Here is an 8,641-nt window from a genome sequence, read left to right as displayed (position 1 = left end):
TTCACAAAATAAATGGAGTTTAAATAGTTAGTTCGAAACTTAAAAAATAGAGCAATTATATAATTATATTTTTCAAATTATAAGAATCCAATGAAATTCAAATAAATACTTAAAATAATTTAAGAAATTAAAGAGTAAATAAAATAAAAATATAAAAATTAATTAATATATTTATCAAAATAAGAGTATCAAACAATTAATTTGATTAAAATAAAAAAATTAAATAATAAATTTTCAATAATAAATAATATAAATCCTCTTAAAATTGTCTTTGTAGTTACCCACAAGCTTATAGTACTTACTAATTAAGCTTGTCGCACTAGCTTGCTAGCTAGCTAGCTAGTTGTTGCCATTTTCTTACTTGTAAAGGTCACTTTAAATTCTATCATTTTATACACATTTGTCTTCCATGCGTTATGAAAGCTATTTTATTTTATTTTATTTTTTAAATTTATTGAACTTTCTTTTGGCCAAACTTACCCACTTTATAAATAAGCATAAAAGCCAAAGAATTAATTCCAAATAGTCTACTATATATGGGACATAGTGAACAAAAGAATTACATATCTTAATTGAAAATGTTGGGCTAAGAATTATAATTATAATATCAAAATTAAAATTAAATTGTAGAATTACAAATTAATTATCTTAAGCTTTGCTAAGAAGAATTCAAGACATCATCAATGCAATGGCATTAGTAAAAATGTCCACTCAATTGCAAATAATGAGAGATGGACGAATTGGGAATCCTTAGCTTGTTGAAATTTCTTCATTTTGTGATAGCCATTATAAAATTGTTTTGAAAACGAATATATGTTTGTACGAAATAATTTTAAAATAAAAAATAATTTTAATTAAGTAATTTAATTATGTTTGTATATTTTTATTTACCTATAGAATTTTTGTTTATTGCTTGAATTTAACCACTTTGGTATTTTTATTTTTGATTGGAATTACATTAATAATTATCAAGAAGATATAGAATAAGTTAAAGAAAGAAATACTCTATTATTATTATTTTTTATATTTTAAAAATAAAGATTTGATTTATTAGTAAAATAATATTTTATTTGATGGTTGTTTCCCACACTTAAAAATAAGCTTTGTATTACGAAGAATTATTAAGTGCATTTATCACATATGTATTATCTCTTATAATTATATAAAATTTATTTTTTATATTATAAAAATGACCTATTAAAAAAAAATTAAGATTCAAATTTTATAATAATTATTATTATTGAGAGAATTTTATTTGAATATTATCACTAGGACCTAATATAAAAATCACAATCTTAAAAAAAAAAAATAACACCCCACCTAAGCGCCTATTCACCTGACTTAATTCGCTTATAAATCGATCAAATAGAATTTAAAATTTTTTTTAAAAATAAATATTTAAATTAAATCAATATTAAACAACCGCATTTATATTTGATAACACTAAGTTAATTAAATTAAATTAAGTTAGACAATCACATTTATCTTAAATAATTAAGATTCAATTAAAATTAAAATTAAAAGTATTTAGAATCGAATTGTAGCTGCACATCCCATTATTAGAAATTATGAGACCCGCCTTACCGAAACCAGTCGGTGGCGAGATCTAGTCCGCAGCTCACAGAAACATACTACTGTATAAAACACCGGCATTAGTTTAACCGACTAAACGAACCCTGACGATGTACGGTAAAAAGACAGTAAAGTACTCTCCGGCGCGCCTCGCCGTTCCAGCCAAGCCGCTCCCTCAAATTGAAAGTCCATTGAAGTATTTAACCCAAACCCAAGAGTTAATTCCCAACCCCAACCACGGTTTAACTCACTCTAGCCGCGCCACAAAAGACTCTCTCTCCTTCTCTTCTCCCCTCTGCTCTTCTCTCTCTCTCTCTGAAACTTTCTCTGTCTAAAAAGTCTATTGCGGAGACTGGAGACGACCACGGCCATTGCTGGCCTGCCCTGCTAACCTTCTCCAAATTTAGCTCTAGAAAGAGACCGTACGGTTTCCTATTCTCGTCAATACGGTGCGTACAGTGACGAAGCTAGGGAGATCTGGTTCGGTTGTAGCGGAATGGAGGAAGAGAAAGGGGCGGTAGTTCAGAGTTTGATTGATACGGTGAACGAGATTGCTTCGATCTCTGATTATAGGTATACGGTGAAGAAGCAGTATTGTAATTTAGCGAGAAGATTGAAGCTGTTGACTCCAATGTTCGAGGAGATTAGAGAGAGCAAGGAGCCGATTCCTGAAGAGACTGCGAAAGCTTTAGTTTTATTAAAACAAGCTTTGGATTCAGCTAAGGAGTTGCTCAGATTTGGCAGCGAAGGCAGCAAGATTTACCTGGTGTGTATGTGTTTGAATTTTTTGTGATTTTTTTAGACTTTTGGTTGGTTATGTTTGGATTTGGATCTGTTTGGCTGCTTCTGAGCTAAAGTGTTAGCAGCTTCTAAAATTACTTGCAATAACATTTCTATGAAGATTTGAATATTTTTAATTTGTGTGATTATGGATTTCTTTTTTTTTTTTTTGCATTTTTGGATGAGTTAAAGAGTAAAGTTCAATTTGGTGATAATAGTTGTTCTTAAGCTAAAAGAAAATGACAAAAATTGAAGATTTGAGTTCTAATGAGTGCATTTTTCTTCATTATCATGATGCAGTATTGCTGGCAATTCGTTCAAAAGTTAGAAACTGATCTGGTTCTCATTTCGGCTTGTATCGTCTCTTTTTGTGTTTGTGACTAATTTGAACCAGCCGAAGCAACATTTTTACTACTCAGATTTTCAATCCCTTCTGCCCACCAATCTCTTTAGCTTCTGTCTTAATCATATAGTGGATATCAGGAAGCCTGAACTAGAACCAATCACTTAGGTGCCTTAATCAATATATTTTCTTTGATTTGCATGTAGAATCAGTATTTAGATAGAACGTTTGTGTTTTTTGGGTTTTATTAATGTGCCTTTCATGTGTGGATCTTGGAATGAGATTCGTCCCTTAACATGTCTTCATTAACGTTCCCTTTTGTCTCCATTAGTGTTGCCTACCTTGATTTCATCCAAGATTGTTATTTGGATATGGCACTGTGACCTAGTCTCTTGTTATGTTTTATAAAGTTTCATCTGTGCTTCTGTAGCTTTACGCATGGCTTGATGGACATTGGCTTGATTTATCATAATATTAGGGGGAGGGTGCAAGAGTATGATTTGATGCATGATCTATGGTCCAGATTGGATTTTTTGTGATCCTGTGACAAACAGAAAAAATAAAGATGATATCAAATTTTATTTTGGTTAATTGGGAGTTCAGAGACATTGGCACATTGTTTTGGATAATGATAAGTGGATTCCTTCTCCTTCTGATTGGTGGGTACTCTATTCATGTGATGTCAATTATTTTTTGAGATTAATTCTTGGAGTTTTGGTTGTTTGATCTATTGTTGTTAATCACATCCAAATTTGTGATTCTTTCTGCTGCTTCTGGGGTTAATTTGACACTTCTTAGACATGCATGCATAGTATGAAGTATTCACTTTGTTATATAATTTGTTTTCATGTTGGATCATCTATGCATATATATGTCAGGCTTATCTTGTCTGCCATCTTTCATTAAGTGCTGTTACTTTGATGTTTGGGCTCGTGAATTATGATTGCTATGAACCATGGTGAATGGTGAGATGAGATGGCTTCTGTTCTGGGGACCAGGGCTTTAATGAGGGAAAGGATAATTATCATATGGAAGTAGGGGGAACAGATTTTTCTTGTTTCAGACTTCAGACCTTTTCTTCTCCCTCCTCCCTCCTCTCTCTTTCTCTCTCTCCCCCCAATCTCATGTTCATTTATTTACCGACAGCATTAATAAGGATGACAAGTATTCTAAGAGTTTTGAATATAAGTACATGTTTGGTAGCATGTAATTGAATGTAATGGAAATGCAGCGCAATCATAGAAAAATTTAATAAAAAGATGTACTGAAAATTCATTTCATTACATTACCTTCTATTACATTATGCCAAACATGTACTAAGTGGTTTAAGATGGTGTTTGGTTAGGCATTCCCAGTCTTACTTTTAACAAGTTGAAGCGGTGTTAATATTCAGCAAAAACTTGTTCCAAGATTTTTTAACAGATATTGTTCAGGCTGTGCCTGGTTTTTATCTTCAGATATGTATTTTTTGTGACTAGTGCACAAGCATCTGCATATGTGTCCACTTTCTATAATAAGGTATATATCAATTGATGATCATTGCTCGTCCAGGCATTTATGTATATTGGTGTCATAGACCGTTTTTTCATTGGAAATTTTACATTGTTTTTCTTTTCCTTATGGTATTTCGGGCCACCTTTTATTTATTTATTTTTTTCAATTTGAAGTTAGCATTTCCATTCTGCTTGCAGGTATTGGAGAGGGAACAAATTATGAACAAGTATCATGAGGTGACAACTCAATTGGAACAAGCTCTAAGTGGAATTTCCTATGAAAACCTTGACATATCAGATGAAGTTAAGGAACAGGTAGAAGATCAATGAACAATTCTGTTTGTTGTTATGTGGAGAGGAATAAGAATCTAACAAGCTATCATTCTGTCCCCATTTTAATCTATTTGTGGCTCATGATACTGAGATGATCATGTGGGTTTCATAATTATCTATAATATCTCCAATATGAGCTTGATTAGGCACCAGGAGCTTTCTTTTTATAATGCAACAATAATCGCCTCAAAAACTAGGACTTGAGGTACTTCAAAACTAGCTTTGATCTCGTTCTATTATGTCCTTCAACAGTCCAGAAAAAATAAAATTAAAAAGACATTGGTTTAACATTAATATAAGTAGCCTGTAACACAGCTCTTTCTATTCCATTAATTTGTGTAATTGATTACTTTTTTTTATTCAGGTTGAGCTTGTCCATGCTCAGTTCAGGAGAGCGAAAGGAAGGGTTGATCCTCCTGATGTTGAGCTGTATGAAGATCTATTATCACTTTATAACAAGAACAAAGATGCAGAAATAGATCCAGCTGTCCTAAGAAGATCATCTGAGAAGTTACAATTGAAGGGGATAGCTGACCTTACACAAGAGTCATTAGCCTTGCATGAAATGGTTGCTGCCACTGGTGGTGATCCTGGTGAAAACATTGAGAAGATGTCGATGCTATTGAAGAAAATAAAGGATTTTGTACAAACAGAAAACCCCAACATGGATGCTCCTGTAAGAGAAAAGAATCATCCTCCAAGCGGCAGTGGTAATGGGAATCACAAGGCACCAGTTATACCAGAAGATTTCCGCTGTCCAATATCCCTGGAATTGATGAAAGATCCTGTTATTGTTTCAACAGGGCAGGTATATGTGTGCTGGATTTCCTGTCTTATAATAGCAAGACAATGGATTTTTCCTATCTTCTAGTTTATTACAACATAGCTACAGAATGTTCTGAAGATGATGGTTGTCATCTGAGTCCTATTTTAGATTCTTTAGAGATGAGTTCCCATGCATTTTGACGGTTAGAAACAACTCCTGATGGGTTGACTTTGAATTTGATTGGCATTTTGCTAGAATTTTTACCTACGGATATATGTCCAGTCTAAGCACAGACTTGGGAGTTGGTATGTCTTTTCCTGTCTATTTAACAAGGTCCCTTTGTCTTTGTTGTAGACCTATGAGCGTTCCTGCATTGAGAAGTGGCTCGAAGCAGGACATAGCACATGTCCAAAGACACAACAGTCCCTCAACTGTACTGCTCTCACACCCAACTATGTACTGCGCAGCCTCATAGCCCAGTGGTGTGAAGCAAATGGGATTGAACCACCAAAACGACCCAGCAGTTCACGATGCAACAAAACCACATCTGCCTACTCACCTGCTGAGCTTACAAAGATTGAAATTCTCCTTCACAAACTCACATCGGGTAGCCCTGAAGACCAGCGATCTGCTGCAGGTGAGATCCGCCTTCTTGCTAAGCGGAATGCAGATAATCGTGTGGCTATTGCTGAAGCTGGTGCAATCCCTCTCCTTGTGGGCCTCCTGTCAACACCTGACTCTCGCATCCAAGAGCATGCTGTTACTGCTCTTCTTAACCTTTCCATATGTGAAGATAACAAAGGAAGCATCATATCAGCTGGGGCAGTTCCTGGTATTGTGCATGTGCTCAAGAAGGGCAGCATGGAAGCTCGGGAAAATGCTGCAGCCACCCTTTTCAGTCTTTCAGTTGTGGATGAAAATAAAGTTACAATAGGTTCTTCAGGGCCATCCCCACTTGTGACACTTCTAAGTGAGGGTACACAAAGGGGAAAAAGATGCTGCAACTGCACTTTTCAACTTGTGCATCTATCAGGGAACAAGGGAAAGGCAGTGAGGGCTGGAGTTGTGCCCACATTAATGCGTCTGCTGACAGAACGTGGAGGTGGAATGGTGGATGAAGCGCTTGCCATCTTAGCGATACTAGCTAGCCACCCTGAAGGGAAGGCAGCCATTGGATCTGCAGAGGCAGTGTCAGTTTTGGTTGAAGTTATTGGGAATGGATCCCCAAGGAACAGAGAGAATGCAGCTGCAGTTCTAGTGCACCTTTGTGCTGGAGACCAAAAATATTTGGCAGAAGCGCAAGAGCTTGGAGTAATGGGGCCTCTAGTAGATTTGGCCCAAAATGGCACAGACCGGGGAAAGAGGAAGGCTCAGCAGTTGATTGAGCGTTTGAGCAGATTTGTTGAACAGCAAAAGCAGGCTCAGGCACAAACTGAAACTCAATCTCAGGCTCATACTCAGCAGTCCCAGCCATCCTCCATGTCAAATTCTGCTGATAGCTGACGTTTTTTGTTCACCATTTTTACGATTGGGTTTTTTTTTTTTTTTCGTGTTAGTTTTTTTGTCATCAAATCGGAGAGGCGTCCTTGCTTTGGAAGGGGAGGTGGAAGATCACCGGTCCAGTTTGTAAGTTATTCATTTGTTTATGTTGGACGAGGACTGCATTTAAAAGAGATTATCCAGACATCCATCAAAGGGGGAACAAGAGAAAAAAAAAAGCAGAAAGATCAATACTCTGCTGCAACGTGTCTGACATGTATGTGAATTATACCATTGTAACATGTAATCATCCTCTGTTTTTATTGAAGAGATGTGTCCTGTATCCAAAATGAAACCATGTAAGATGCCACGGGTCTATATCGATCAATGATGGAAATGCAGAAATCACAAGAATATGGAAACCTTCTGTATTTCCTCTGAATTGTTCAAAGGGTATTATTAGTATTAGTTTAATGGTGTAATAAAATTAGTTATAATAATCTAGTTGTCAAATGCCTACCTAATAAATCACAATACAGGATCAAACTCTAACACTATCAATCCCTTCAACATTTCGAAATACCAAAAAATTTTCATACGTGGCGTAAAATGAATAAAAAAAAATCAGGATCGCATAGTGAACTGAGCTAGTTTAGTTGTCTGAAATGGACGACCCAACATAGGAATTGGATCGATGAATTGGACCAAATAAGATTTGCAGTTTCAATCTGATTTTTAGCTGGAGATGAGTGATCGTAACTGATCCTTCAAGACTCTAATTTTGGGTCCAACCAGATCATGGCTAGCTAGGTTGCTAAGTTTTCAGGACAAAAAATGCCCTGGAACTACTCATTGTGTGCTTTTTAAAGTTTTGGAAGTGATCCAATAATCTTATTTTTATATAAAAAAATATTAATAATTGATTAAAGTAGTTTTGTAATATTTTGAAATGTAGAAAGGTGATAAGAAAAATATAAATATATTAAGAATGAAAATAGATAAAAATAAAGTATGAAAGAAAAATAATATTTTTTTAATTTTTTTATAAAAATAAATAGAGTGAGACAATCATCAATTAAAATGGGATAAACGAGTAAAATATTTATCAAGCACGAGAATTCAACTCGGGTTGTGCATACAAATACGACCTTCTCTTTTATTTTTCTTGGGATGTGTATTAAAGAGAATGCATCAGATATTATGGTTAACATGAAGTAGTCATCATATATTATTATGCAGCATAAAATAAAATTAAAAAAAAAAGGTAAAACTACATTTTAGTTTTTGAAGTTTTGATTAAATTTATAATTTAGTTACTATAATTTTAATTTTTGATATTTTAATAAAATTATAAGTTAGTTTCTTCAATTAGAATTTCGTTTTAAAACTTTTACTTTGTTGGGGAGATATTCCGACCCTTTCTTTCCAACTCATTCGCTTTTGAAGTTAATTTGAACGAAAACAAAAAAGATAAAACTGAAGGTTTAATATACCCAGAAGTTGATCCAACCAAAAAGAAAAAGCTTGGGGAATTCAAGTGAGCATCGATCCAAGATCTTAGCGGCATTAAGATTTGATTTTCTTCTACCATGTATTAAAGTCAGATAAGTCGTTTTGCTTGTTCAACATTATAAAGTAAAAGTTCAAAACGAAAGAATTGAAACCCAGTTTCCTTTTTCCTTTGAAGCAATTTGAATTGCATTGTTTGTTAGCTAAGCTCTTCATTCTAAAATGGTTCCAACCAATTTTATGAGCATCTCTTTTAACCTTTTGAATACTATTTGCTTCCTCGAGCTAATAATAAGCTACTTTTAATTTCAAATTTAACTCAAAATTTAACTTCTCCCTTCAAATATAAACTCATATATTGGACTA

At 34.3% G+C, this 8,641-nt stretch overlaps 1 pseudogene; it reads left to right on the top strand.

Moving 5' to 3' along the window:
* The first annotated feature begins 1,786 nt into the window (after nucleotides 1–1,786).
* LOC131177359 (U-box domain-containing protein 13-like) lies at nucleotides 1,787–7,197 on the top strand (annotated as a pseudogene).
* Nucleotides 7,198–8,641: the final 1,444 nt, after the last annotated feature.

The sequence above is a fragment of the Hevea brasiliensis genome, unplaced genomic scaffold, assembly GCF_030052815.1.
Source record: "Hevea brasiliensis isolate MT/VB/25A 57/8 unplaced genomic scaffold, ASM3005281v1 Scaf422, whole genome shotgun sequence".
NCBI lineage: Eukaryota > Viridiplantae > Streptophyta > Magnoliopsida > Malpighiales > Euphorbiaceae > Hevea > Hevea brasiliensis.
The sequence above is the reverse complement of the archived record's forward strand: the minus strand, read 5'-3'. Positions and strand labels throughout refer to the sequence as shown.